Below are 13,569 nucleotides of genomic sequence, written 5' to 3' on the forward strand. Positions count from 1 at the left end.
CACTACTCTGATGCGGCTTTCTCTCTGTTGCTCTGCTGTTTTCTTTGTCATGAATGATCGTCTGCGGGTCTCTAAACACCAGCGCCCACCTGGTCCGGGACTCGCCCATTAGAAACCCATATGTGATGGAGACTCACTTCCACACCGAATCAACACCCCTGTGGGCCGCAAACGCAGTATGTTGCTCATATTGTCCAAATATCACATATTAGCGCTGAAAAATACACCATATCGCTGCAGTTATAGCATTATCTGATAGAACTCGATCAGTTTAAAGCCATGTGGTTTTTATTAGGTTATCTTAAAGTTGAGTTAGTATTTGTTAAATTGGTACAGCAACAAAAATAAAAGTGACCGATGCCAACTAATGGAAATAAATATTTTATAATAAATACATTTTATTTAATCTAATCAAATTTGTTTACTGATAGCTTTAGTTAATAATAAGTGTTCCCAAGAGGTTAGAAGAATATTGTATTTTAAATATGCATTGTTTTTATTAATTGTTTTAATTACATTTATTAAAACATAATTATTTAAGCATTTATTATTATAAATATATTCTGAAAGTATTTCTGTCATTTTATATTGTTTTAAAACTCTTGTTATTCTTAATCTCTATTTAATTTCTGTAATGTGTATATTAAAAGCCAGTTCTGTATTATATTTATATAACAGTTCTGTCTGGTTCTCGAATCTGATTGGCTGATAGCCGTGACATATTTAAGTATTATTAGCACCCGTACAGCCTCTTTACCCTTTGTGTATTACTCCGCCCACATACAGGTGGGGGAACTAAAGCACTCGGGCCAACGCACGCCTTTCACCAATGCCGATATACAGCCATATCACACGGCTACTCGTGTGATATTCCTCATATATATATATATATATATATATATATATATATATATATATATATATATATATATATATATATATATATATATATATATATATATATGTTTATTTATTTATTTATTTATTTATTAAACCCTATAATTTATTTTATTTATTTTTCATGTGCACTATCTGACTTGACAAAAGTCTTTTGTTGATGCCAGTTAAGAGCAACAAATGATAACCTACTTCTACTTGATCATTTGGAAAAGTGGCAGAGGGTCGATTGTTCCTATGAATCATCTGTTGAACTGCATCCCAATCATCATAAATACTGCAGAAGACCTACTGTAACTCACATGGACCCAAGATTCTCACAGAAATAAGTCAAGTTTGGTAAAGGAAATATCATGGTTTGGTGATACATTCAGTATGTGGGTGTGTGAGAGATCTGCAGAGTGGATGGCAACATCAACAGCCTGAGGTATCAAGACATTTGTGCTGCCCATTACATTACAAACCACAGAAGAGGGCAAATTCTTCAGCAGGATAGCGCTCCTTCTCTTACTTCAGCCTCCACATCAAAGCTCCTGAAAGCAAAGAAAGTCAAGGTTCTCCAGTATTGGCCAGCCCAGTCACCAGACATGAACATTATTGAGCATGTCTGGAGTCAGATGAAGGAGGAGGCACTGAATATGAATTCAAAGAATCTTGATGAACTCTGCACTCTCAGAAATAAAGGTACAACAGCTGTCACGGGTGGTACTTTTCGAAAGGTACATATTTGTACTTATATTGGTGCTTCAAAGGTATATATTAGTACCTAACATTTTAAGAGGAACTGTTTTGTACTTCTTATGTACTAATATGTACCCTTGAGGTATTAATAAGGACCCTTTTAGTACAAATATGTACCTTTAAAAAAGGTACCACCCCAGTGACATCTCTTGTACCTTTATTTCTGAGACTGTGGGAGTCCTGCAAGAAAGCTTCCTTTGTCATTCCAGATGACTTTATTAATGAGTGATTTGAGTCATTGCAGAGATGTATGGATGCAGTCCTCCAAGCTCATGATGGAGTCAGACACAATATTCATTCTGTTTCCACTGCACTTTATATTCTATACTGGACATTATTTCTGTTAAGTGACGAGACTTTAGTCTAAGCAGAGTCAGACCTTACTGTCCTAATGAAATCATTATAAAACAAGGCATGATCATATTTTATTTTGGTATAATAAGCGTAATCTAGAGGCCTTTGCCTTTCATATGAGCCAATTCTGATACAAAACAAACAACTAGAAGTCAAGTTATTATTTGCTGTTCCTAAAACTCAGATAGCCGACAAGACTTTTGTCAGGTTGTGTATTATTTTCCTTTTGTACCACTTCTCTCTTTTTCTTGTATCTGTTTTTGTGTATATGTTTGTAAGAACCAATATGTAGGCAACAATTGTGTGTTAATTACTGTAATTTAATGTTTTCTAAAACCAGTATCTCTTTTTCTATTTCTCACAGTGTCAGTAATCAGAAAAACCCACTAGCCCCAAAACAAAAATCCTATTCAAGTTAACGTGGCTGATTTGTCAGTTGGCCTCTCAATTTAATGTCCCTAAATCTAATTTTTTCAGATACTTACAAACTCGAGATTTTGTGCGCAAAAAATTTGTTAACTTTCCAAATGCACCGCCAACTTCAGATCTACTGGGCATAGATCCCTGTGCTAAAGGTTCAATTTCTAAATAATTTAATATAATTGTTAATCTTCAATTTTTCTTCTGATAATTTACGGACCACCTGGTCTCAAGACATGGGAATTGAGATTACCGAGGGGACATGGAAAGCGGTCTTGAACAGGGTTAACTCCTCCTCAATCTGTGCACGTCACAGGCTAATACAATGCAAGGTAGTGCATAGAGCTCATTGGTCCAAAAGCAGGCTAGCTCGCATCAATCCGTCTATAGACCCTGAGTGCGACAGGTGTCATTCTGGTACAGCTACTTTATTTCATATGTTTTGGTGCTGTCCTTCCCTGCTTTCTTTTTGGAGACAAATATTTTTCTCGCTATCAGCTATTACCACTGTTGATATCCCACCATGTCCAATTATTGGTTTATTTGGGGTTCTTCCGCACCACACTTTACCCTCTCATTTTGTAGACTTTGTAGCTTTCTTAACCCTTCTGGCTAGGCGATTAATTCTTCTGAACTGGAAGAGCCCTCACCCTCCTTCTCACTCTTGTTGGATAAGAAATGTTCTTTATTTTATGAAATTAGAAAGAATTAGGTACTCTCTTCACCGAACTAGCAATATTTTTATTAATTTGTGGGAACCCCTTCGCAAATATGTCCAAACTCTTCAGTTTGACCCTGCTCCTTCTGATTGAGTCCCCACCCCCTAATGCCCAGCTTTTATGGGAAACTACTTCTGGTCAACACATTGTAGACTTGTTTTTTATGTATATAAGATTGCACTAGTGTTGTTGTTTTTTATTTTATCTATCTATTTATTTTTATTATTTTTATTTATTATTGTTTATTTATTTTTATTATTACTATTGGCTCAAAATACTCTTAAGTGTATTTGCTTATTGTTACATGTTTATGTCTTTGTAAATTTTTGTAATGTTTCACAATGTATAAATAAAACTTTAAAAAAAGTTAACTTGGCTGATGATTTAGAATAAGAAATCTGTCTAAAGTAGGACTTCTGTTTCTAAAAATATGAAACAAAACAGCTTGGCTGCTCACATTTAAAAAACCCAGAGATCTGACCATACCGAGAGAGAAAAAAGATGTGAAACACAAGAACACAGATGCAGATTTGTTATTGATAGTGGAAGTAATTTGTTAATTGCAGTGATGCAAAACCTCATAAGCACTTCTCCCTGCGCTACTGTACGCTAACGAGATTAGCTTTAATTTATTAACATCAGGATCGGTGTAGTTGTCATCTAATGCACGCTTCCATTAGATCTTCATGCTTTTTCACCTTTAAGCTGTTAACGGAGTTCCTTTGACCTTGCTTTGTGGTTGCACAATACATTACGAGCAGCGTTTCAACAATAAAGACATGTAACATTGCATGCAATTCTACATTAGCTTAACCGTTTTTTTCCATCTAGTGCTGATAACGAAATGCAAAAGCCGTAGTAAATAAATTTGCAGCGTTCCGTTTATTTAAACAAAATAATTCCTGTTCCAGCCACTGGCCTAATATGCAAAAGCCTTTCACGTACGTTGTGCGAGAATTAGATTTAATAAAAAAGAAAAAGTCATAAATAAATAAATAAATAAAAAAGCCACTTGCAGAGGTTGCCGTCCCACCACACTTAGTTAACAAAAATATTTTTACAAACAAGATGATATCACAACACTCCATGATATTAATATGATATGTTCCCTGATCTGTAAAGCAGCTGGTTATCTTGCTTGGCACCGATAAGAAAAAGTGCTGTGGATTTCCAGTTTGTGAGCACATTTGGGCTGAATCTTTCACACGTCACAAATTGCAGATGGGAAGCAGTGATCTCGAACAGCCGATCACCTCAGCGTGACCATCTGACACCTTCCATTTAGGAAAATAATACTTTCTATCTTAGCATACTCTCTCCTCTGCAGCCAGGCAGAGGAAATATGCCTGGAAGAGTTTCAACCTCAAACTTTGCCTTCGCCTGCTCCCATTCAGCCTGCTTTCTTTAGATAGATTGCTTTAGATTAGCTTTCTCTTTGTGTTAGCAACGTGTGTTTGCGGGGAGGGCGGCATTTTTGCTGATGGTACATTGAGAAAATAACATATATTTGTGCATTAGCATTTGTGTTTGTAGCATTTTGATGTTTGTATGTTTATGTGTCTTTGGTTTTGAAAATGCTTATTGTAAATATAATGTGCTTTTGCTGGTTTGGTTTTTTAAATCATGTGCACAGTGTTTATGCACCACGACAAGGGTTGTTTTTATTTAGGATTGGAATAGGATGGCGAGGCAGTGGCGCAGTAGATAGTGCTGTCGCCTCACAGCAAGAAGGTCGCTGGGTCGCTGGTTTGAACCTCAGCTCAGTTGGCGTTTCTGTGTGGAGTTTGCATGTTCTCCCTGCCTTCGCGTGGGTTTCCTCTGGGTGCTCCGGTTCCCCCCAAAGTCCAAAGACATGCGGTACAGGTGTATTGGGTATGCTAAATTGTCCGTAGTGTATGAGTGTGTGTGTGTGTGTGAATGTTTGTGTGGATGTTTCCTAGAGATGGGTTGCGGCTGGAAGGGCATCCGCTGCGTAAAAACTTGCTGGATAAGTTGGCGGTTCATTCCGCTGTAGCGACCCCGGATTAATAAAGGGACTAAGCCGACAAGAAAATAAATGAATGAATGAATAAATATATATATATACACACACACACACACACACACACAGTTGAAGTCAGAATAATTAACCTTCCTGAATTATTAGCCCCCGTTTATTTTTTTCCGCAATTTTTGTTTAACAGAGAGTAGATTTTTTTCCAACACATTTCTAAACACAATATAATAATTTTAATATTTCATTTCTAATAACAGATTTATTTTATCTTTGCCATGACGACAGTAAATAATATTTGACTAGATATTTTTCAAGACACTTCTATAAAGCTTAAAGTGACATTTAAAGGCTTAACTAGGTTAATTAGCTTAACAAGGCAAGTTAGTGTAGTTAGGCAAGTTATTGTATAAAAATAGCTTAAAGGGGCTAATAGTTTTGACCTTAAAATGGCGTTTAAAAATTCAAAACTGCTTTTATTCTTGCCAAAATAAAACAAATAAGATTTTCTCCAGGAGAAAAAGTATTATCAGACATACTGTGAAAATTTCCTTGCTCTGTTAAACATCATTTGGGAAATATAAAAGAAAAAGATGAATTCAAAGGCGGGCTAATTATTGTGACATCAACTGTATATATATATGAGCAATTCCATGCAAATTTCAACCTTGCTATGAAAAAAAAGATAATTTTCAACAAATTACGGAAACTGTTTCTGGGTATTTTGGGTAAGCAAGTATTTTACAGTATTTTAGAAATACTCAAATATGCATCTGTCAATTTTTTCAAACTATTCTATTTGATTTACCAAAGTCAGACAAGTGGCAATTTCACATTCGTCACATCCATAACGGAGAGATGTCACATCCATAACGACAGTTTTTCCTCATAAATGTGAAAATATTAAATTAAATAAAACCAATCATTTTTGTTTTATAGAGAGCCAACTCCTAACCTTTTGATTATCATTATTTATTTTGGGATGTGCAGTTTAATTCACTGAATTTCTGTATACTGCAAACCCGCATACTTTTTTTGTCACATCCATAACGCATGTTTATTTTCTTCATTTAAAGTACAAAACATGTTTACAGATGAATATTTTTCTGGTCCCATAACTCTGTGGTGAGTTGTTTGGAACAATATAAACTGATGTTTCAATATAATGTAACATATGCTTTCACTGTGAATTTATGTGTTGAGTTTATACTGCAAATGTCACATCCATAACGCTGGAATTGCTCATATATATATATATATGTGTGTGTGTAAAATTACAATTACAGCCGCTCTGAATAAAACAAGCAAGGTGTACCTAATAAATTGTATAATTTACATATATTGTGAATTTAAAGGGATAGTTCATACAAAAATGAAAATCTTGGCATCATTTACTCTCTTATCAAACCTATTTGAGTTTCGTTCTTCTGTTGAACACAAAAGAGGATATAAAGAAAGCTGCCCACATAGCAAAATTTCTCTGGCCCAGCTCTGGCCCACACAATCAGGTTTTGCTTGGCCCACATGCCGCAGTGAATTACGGTACATGACTGGACCAAATCTGGCTTCCAGACAAGGGCCAAACACGGACCATATCTGGGCCAAGTCTCAGCCAAGTTAATAACTCATAGCTGGGCCTGAACTGGGCCAGATAGGTTGGTGTGTCACGATTGCAATGAAATTGATAAACCCATGGAGTGATGCGCTTTAGGCACACTATGGGCACGCTTTTTCTCAAAGTGACCTGATTGGTAGAATTTTTTTTCTTTACTCAAAAATGATTTTAGTGTATTTTAAATGTGGGTCAAGACTGGCCAAACTCACATGGCCCACTTATCAAATTTTTAAATCTGGGCCAAATACTACGTTTTTCATCTGGCCCAAATCTTGTGTGCTGCCTTAAAAACGGTGCCACCTCTGCCAAACCCGGGCCATGTTTGGCCCACATGCTGTATGCCAGTGCCGGATGAATGCCTGCTGTGCCAGCTTTTTGCCAAATCTGGTCCAGAATTCTTTGCTACTAGGCTGATAACCTGTAACTATGGATATCCAAAGTATTTGTTTTTCCAATATGGAAGTCAGTCATTACAGGTATTCAGCTTTCCTCAAAATATCTTCTTTTGTGTTCAACAGAAGAAAGAAACTCAAACAGGTTTATAACCAGTTGAGGGTGAGTAAATAGTGAGTAAATGTTCATTTTTGTGGGGATCTATCCATTTAATTTTAAAACCAAGTGACTGGCAAGTACTTCAGCCTTCTCGTCTAAGGAACTAGTCAAGCTTTCAGAGCTGTATCTTGATTAGACTTTTATTTTTCTCTCCCCGACGCCTTGAGCATCACCCATACATGCACCACCATCCTAAATGTGACATAAAATCCAGTTCCACTGACGTCTGGCCTACGGTTCACTCATGGGTGCAGTGTCTGTAATTTGAGCGATAAATAGGAGTTGGTTTAACAGTTGTGGAGAGAGTTGTAAATCTGGTCTGCGTTTTGTGGTCTCGGAGGGTTTAATTAGTCCACGGATTCCACTTCTAACGTGACGAGGCTAGCTCAACACCCCTCCATAACGTGGCACAAGCGCAGTGCCCCTCCGTCTAAAGTCCGCCAGCCCCCGGAGAGCCCTGTAGCAGTACAGAGCTTAAAGACTCAAATACGGCCATCTCAGGCTGTATAACAAGTCAACAGAGAATTAGCTGATGTCATATCAATTCAGCCCCTTGGTCTTTTCAAGTCACGAGTGCAGACTCTTCACTGAGGAAAACTGTCACTGTAATCCCAGGTGCTTCCGATAATCCATGACTGAAATGATGTGCTTTAAAGGTATATTTGAAATCTGAAAACAGGTTTAGGATGAAGCTGTCTTGTAATCTTTGTTGTAAATTTCACATATAACTGAAGTATTTCCCAACTTTACAGCAAATGATGCTCAGGCATGCAGATTGTTTATAGGGATCCACCAATATGGAATTATTGACTAGTACTGATAATAGCAGATAGCTCAGATAACTCAGATAGCCAATGTATTAGTTGATAATAATAATAAAAATAATAATTCCTTTCATTTATATAGCGCTTTTCTGGGCACTCAAAGCGCTTTACACAGTGGGGGGAATCTCCTCATCCACCACCAGTGTGCAGCATCCACCTGGATGACGCGACGACAGCCATTTTGCGCCAGACCGCACACCACACACCAGCTGATTGGTGGAGAGGAGACAGTGATGCAGCCAACTGAATATGGGGATGGTTAGGAGGCCATGATGGACAAAGGCCAGTGGGCAGATTTGGCCAGGATGCCGGGGTTAAACCCCTACTCTTTTCGAAGGACATTCTGGGATTTTTAACGAACACAGAGAGTCGGGACCTCGGTTTAACGTCTCATCCGAAAGACGGCAGCCCTGCTTAGCTTCAGTGGGCGACCATGTGAGAGTTGCAGAGAGCTAGCTGCCGGCTAGTTGATAAATATCAAAGCATTTTTTGATTTAAAAGTTGTCTATTAGCTGTCTATACTTAGCCGAGTTTGGGCTGTCAGTAAAAATCTAATACAGATATACAGATAAAACAGTAGATGTCTAACCATAGCCTTTTTTTAAACTAGTCTTCTATTAAACAGCTACTCAATGACTACATATATCCGTCTAATATTCAGTGAATTTTGGTCTAGGCTAAATCAGGTTTAAATTTGGGCTGTCTGTGAAAACCTAATAGACACTAACCATAGCCCAATATTAGACTAGTCTTCATTTAGATACCTATACAACAACTACATATAGCTGAAACCAGAAGTTTACATACACTCTACAAAAAAAGGAACATAACCATTTAAAATAAAAAAAATCTGGTGGTAAATCATACTGAACGTTCACTATTTTAGGCCTGTTAGGGTTACCTAAATTATTTACATTTGCTAAATGCCACAACAATGAGTGAATTTTATTTTATTTATTTTTTTTTGAGAATTTTTTTTTTATTTCTAGACAGTCAAAAGTTTACACTTATTTCCTTGGTGCTTTTTTAGCTTTGCTTTTAAACTGTATAACTTTGGTCAAATGTTTTGGGTCTCCTTCCACAAGCTTTTCACAATAGTTTAAAAGAATTTTGGCCCATTCCACCTGACAGAATTAGTGTAACTGAGTCAGATTTGTTGGCTTGTCTTGCTCGCACAAGCTTTTTTAACTGTGCCCACAAATCTTCTATAGGATTGAAATCAGGGCTTTGTGATGGCCACTCTAAAACATTCATTCTGTTGTTCTTTCCTCATGAAGCCATCTATGCTGTGAAGTGGACCAGTACCTCCTGCAGCAAAACAGACCCACAACATGATGCTGCCGCCCCCATACTTCACAGTTGGGATGGTGCTGCAAAGATTTCAATGACAAAAAAGCATAAATAAAGCAACAAAGTCACTGAACATTAACCAAAATGAAAATACCAAAAAGAAAATTGAAATGACAAGATGGCCAGCATGTGAAGTGGTCAACACAGGCTCATTGTGAATACGTAGCCCCGAAAACCTTTCTGGAGAGAGCAAATTACGTAGCCAGAAGCACGTCGGGTCAGTCTGAAAACACTATCGGTTGGGTTTAGGGAAGACGGCTGGAAGGTCAATCAGTGCTTTTGAAAACACTATCAGTTGGGTTTAGGGAAGGCAATGGGCTGGTCAATCAGCGCTTTTGAAAACACTGTCGGGTTGGGTTTGGGGAAGGGGTGGGCGGGCCAATTGGTCCTTTTGAAAACACTATCGGTTGGGTTTAGGGAAGGGGTTGGGCGGAGGAAATTTGTCACCTTTCTGTCAGTCAGTCAGTCAGTCAGTCATTCTACAGCGATCTCTGGTGGATTTATGTGAGAACAGTAGGCACAAATGGCATTCATGAGAGAAATTGGAGATCTGAAAAAGAGTTCAGAGCAGACTCTGGTGGATTTGCAGAAAAAAAACTGCAAAAAAAAAAAAAAACGTAGCTCCTGGCACATATTACGCTCTCTCCAGAAACGTAAACCAGGGTATGTTTCCATAATGAGCCTGAGTTGGAAGTGGTTCAACCAGCAGAAATACTACATGATTTATCAGCCTAAAGATATTCGCCTAATTTTGCTATCAGAATGAAAACAATAACATTAAACATTCCATTTATGAGTCGATATTTGGCCGCCAATATATTGTGCACGCCTAATTGTTTGAGTGCTGCAATTCAGCTTTTTTTTTTTTTTTTTTCTTCAGGCATAAATCTGATTCTTCAGTAACTCAACTTGTAGGATGATGCTTTTTTTTGTTTTTCTAAACAATTTATAGACAATAAAACAACAGAAAAGTACCAATAATACAACAGCAACTATTCCACACACAGCCTTCAAATATGGTAAAATGTATGCTTGTGGTTTGTTTACGCTCTTGTTTATTGAAGCTAAACACTAGTTCCACCTTCTCTATGACATCAGACATTATTAAAGACAGGATTAGTCAGGAAGCAGTTTGTAGTCTGACACATTTCTTGTCTACAGATTAATATATGTTAATTTTTAGAAAAAAAAATATTTTTAGAAAAAGCCTAATCTGACACAATTTTAATTTAATAATCATGGGCGGCAACAGTGGCTCAGTGGTTAGTACTGTCGCCTCACAGCAAGAAGGTCGCTGGTTCGAGCTTCAGGTCCTCTGGTTTCCCCCACAAGTCCAAACACATGCGCTATAGGGGAATTAAACAAGCTAAATTGTCCATAGTGCATGTGTGTGAATACAAGAGTTTATGGATGTTTCCCAGTGCTGGGTTGCAGCTCGAAGGGCAAGCGCTGTGTAAAACATATGCTGGATAAGTTGGCGATTCATTCCGCTGTGGCGACCCCTGATTAATAAAGGGACTAAGCTTAAAAAGAAAATGAATGCATTAATTTAATAATCATTCTGGGTAATCCTAATGATAAATTTCATGGACGCACTTTAGACAGTTAGGAAAATGCTAAAATGTCTTGCTGTACAACTACATGGAATTTATCCATCGCATGAAACTAAGAACAAGTCTTTATATTTTCTTGAATGTTGACATTGTGAAACAGATCATTTAGACAGAATGAACTATCAGAGAACGCATGAGGATATACCAGCAGTGAAGCTTTCATTAGGAGCACAGGAAGTGCTGTATCAAGCCATTTATGGTGTCAAAAGAAAAAAAAAACAGAAACAAAAAAGTTTAATCCTTCACTTGATCCATATGCTTTATCTCAAACCTTTTCTTTTAATGGCTTTGTAAGCTCGATGCTGTTTTCCAGATGGCTATGTACCATTATAAATCCGTCTTGCATGTCAAGCAACTATGTTATAATATGAAGACTTATATGAAGCGTTAATCTTACCTGCTAACAAACAGTGCATATGTTTGACTAATTGGGCAAATTCATTGCAATGCTGGATGATTAGATATATTCTCTATATATTTTAAACTCTTCAGCTCATACAGTACTATGTTCTGAACATGACTAATGTGCAAATGCTGCTCACAAAGGCAAATGCTTTAAAGGGAACAGAGCTGTGTGTAAGTATAGTGTGTCCACAATCATATTAAAGTGATATAAACACAAGTCACTTTTTTAATTTCCTGATGTTAAAATAGGATCCAAATCCCTCCCATTTTGAAGCCGGGAGTGCGGTTTCCCCGCCCACCAAATTGATTGACAGCCGCATATTAATATGCCTTTGTAGTAACATGTTTAATCCAGCCTGATCTCACGAGAAAACGTAAGTATTTTACGTTTTGCCAGTTTAGTGGCTAATTCGTACGAATTCGTACGAGTTCAGTCATACTAAATGGTACGATTTTAAAAAGGAGGCGTGGCACCTGACCCCACCCCTAACCCCAACTGTCATTGGGGGATAAGCAAATCGTACTAAATTGTACGAATTAGATTGTACGAATTCATACGAATTAGCCACTAAATGAAAAAGTTACGAATTGCCGTGAGATTGTGTTGGTTTAATCATATCCATAAGACAGGATGTGCACAAAGCAACTGCGATTAAAAGATCTGTTCAGCTTTCTGTGATCATCAATCATCATCAAATGTGATCAAAAATGAGTTTTACAAGTTACCACATTTACAAATAGCGCATGTTACTGAATTAAAGCGATTGACTGTCTCTACTTTATTACCTTTATCAGTACAATTATAAAAGAAGATGCTTCAATTCTGGTTTGTTGACGTTAAATCAGGTTTATTTTGTACATTAACATAACAGAAATCTATACAGCAGTCGATAGTAACATGTAATTGGTCACATTTGCCGTGCCAATTCAGTGCTAAGTTAAACGCGCACTGTGAGTGTCTGTGTGTGGCGTGAACTTTGTAAGGACATTGTGTGTGACTCATCATTGCAGAAAGGCTTGAATTAACTCCACAACAAATACATCAAATAATCATTGGGAAAGTTCTTGCTCTAGCATTTCTCACAAACATTACGCGAGATTGGCTTCCTTCATGTCTGTCACTGTGCTGTTTATCTGACGCAGCCGAGGTGGAGATTGAGACACACTCTGATAGGCACGTGGGAACGGTGGGCGGGGAGAACCAGCATTAAAGGCACAGGCCACAAAAACAGCTACACAGTGTTCAGAGCAGAAAATCCCAATATTCTGAAAGCTCTGATAAATAATCTGATGGTGTTTTGAGTTAAAACTTTACAGACACATTCTGGAGACACAAAAGACTCATCTTAAATCTTGATAAAGGGGTAATACAGGTGCCCTTTAAAATTAAGCATTATGTTATGTTACTCATGCATCTGTTTCTGATTTATGAAGTAGATACTGGAGTCTATGTAGCGTAATGTTATAATTGTTCAAGATATTTGATCTTGATGTAACTGTGTGTTAGATATTTCTGCAGGACTGGATGTAATGTAAATATGCAATGTATGTTTAGACAGCAAATGTAAGAGTGTACCAATCTATCATCATCTGTTGAATTTCGAGCAACAAGCAGTGTCAAAAATGTATCATTAATCACGACCACACTCGTAACATCTTCAGATCTCACTTTATTAGTGAACAGAGACTAAAAACAGTCGGCATAGTGCTTAGGTCTGTATATGGTGGTGAATAATACTAATAAAATACATGCAATATTGTTGCAACTTGCAAAAAGAAATAAAAGCATGCAAAATACAAAAAAAAATCTGACTGTTAGCAATCTATCTTTTATTTGTGGTGCATGTTTGCCATTGTGCTGCATTGTAAATTATTTTATATACAGTTACAGTCAGACTTATTAAACCCCCTTTTAATTTATTTTTCTTTTTTAAATATTTCCCAAATTATGTTTAACAGAGCAAGGAAATTTTCACAGTATGCCTGATAATATTTTTTCTTCTGGAGATAATATATTTGTTTTTTTTCGGCTAGAATAAAAGCAGTTATTAATTTTTTTAAAAACCATTTAAGGTCAAAATTATTG

At 37.0% G+C, this 13,569-nt stretch overlaps 1 protein-coding gene across 1 annotated transcript in view; it reads left to right on the forward strand.

Moving 5' to 3' along the window:
• The window catches only part of klhl14 (kelch-like family member 14), a 40,374-nt gene continuing 26,805 nt past the window's right edge, over positions 1-13,569 (forward strand). Inside the window, exon 1 of the mRNA XM_087310119.1 lies at positions 1-176. The gene's annotated coding sequence lies outside the window, so the exon portion shown is untranslated. The remainder of the gene's footprint in view (positions 177-13,569) is intronic.

Source organism: Danio rerio, chromosome 24 (genome assembly GCF_052040795.2).
Source record: "Danio rerio strain M-AB ecotype USA chromosome 24, GRCz13ab, whole genome shotgun sequence".
Classification (NCBI taxonomy): Eukaryota; Metazoa; Chordata; class Actinopteri; order Cypriniformes; family Danionidae; genus Danio; species Danio rerio.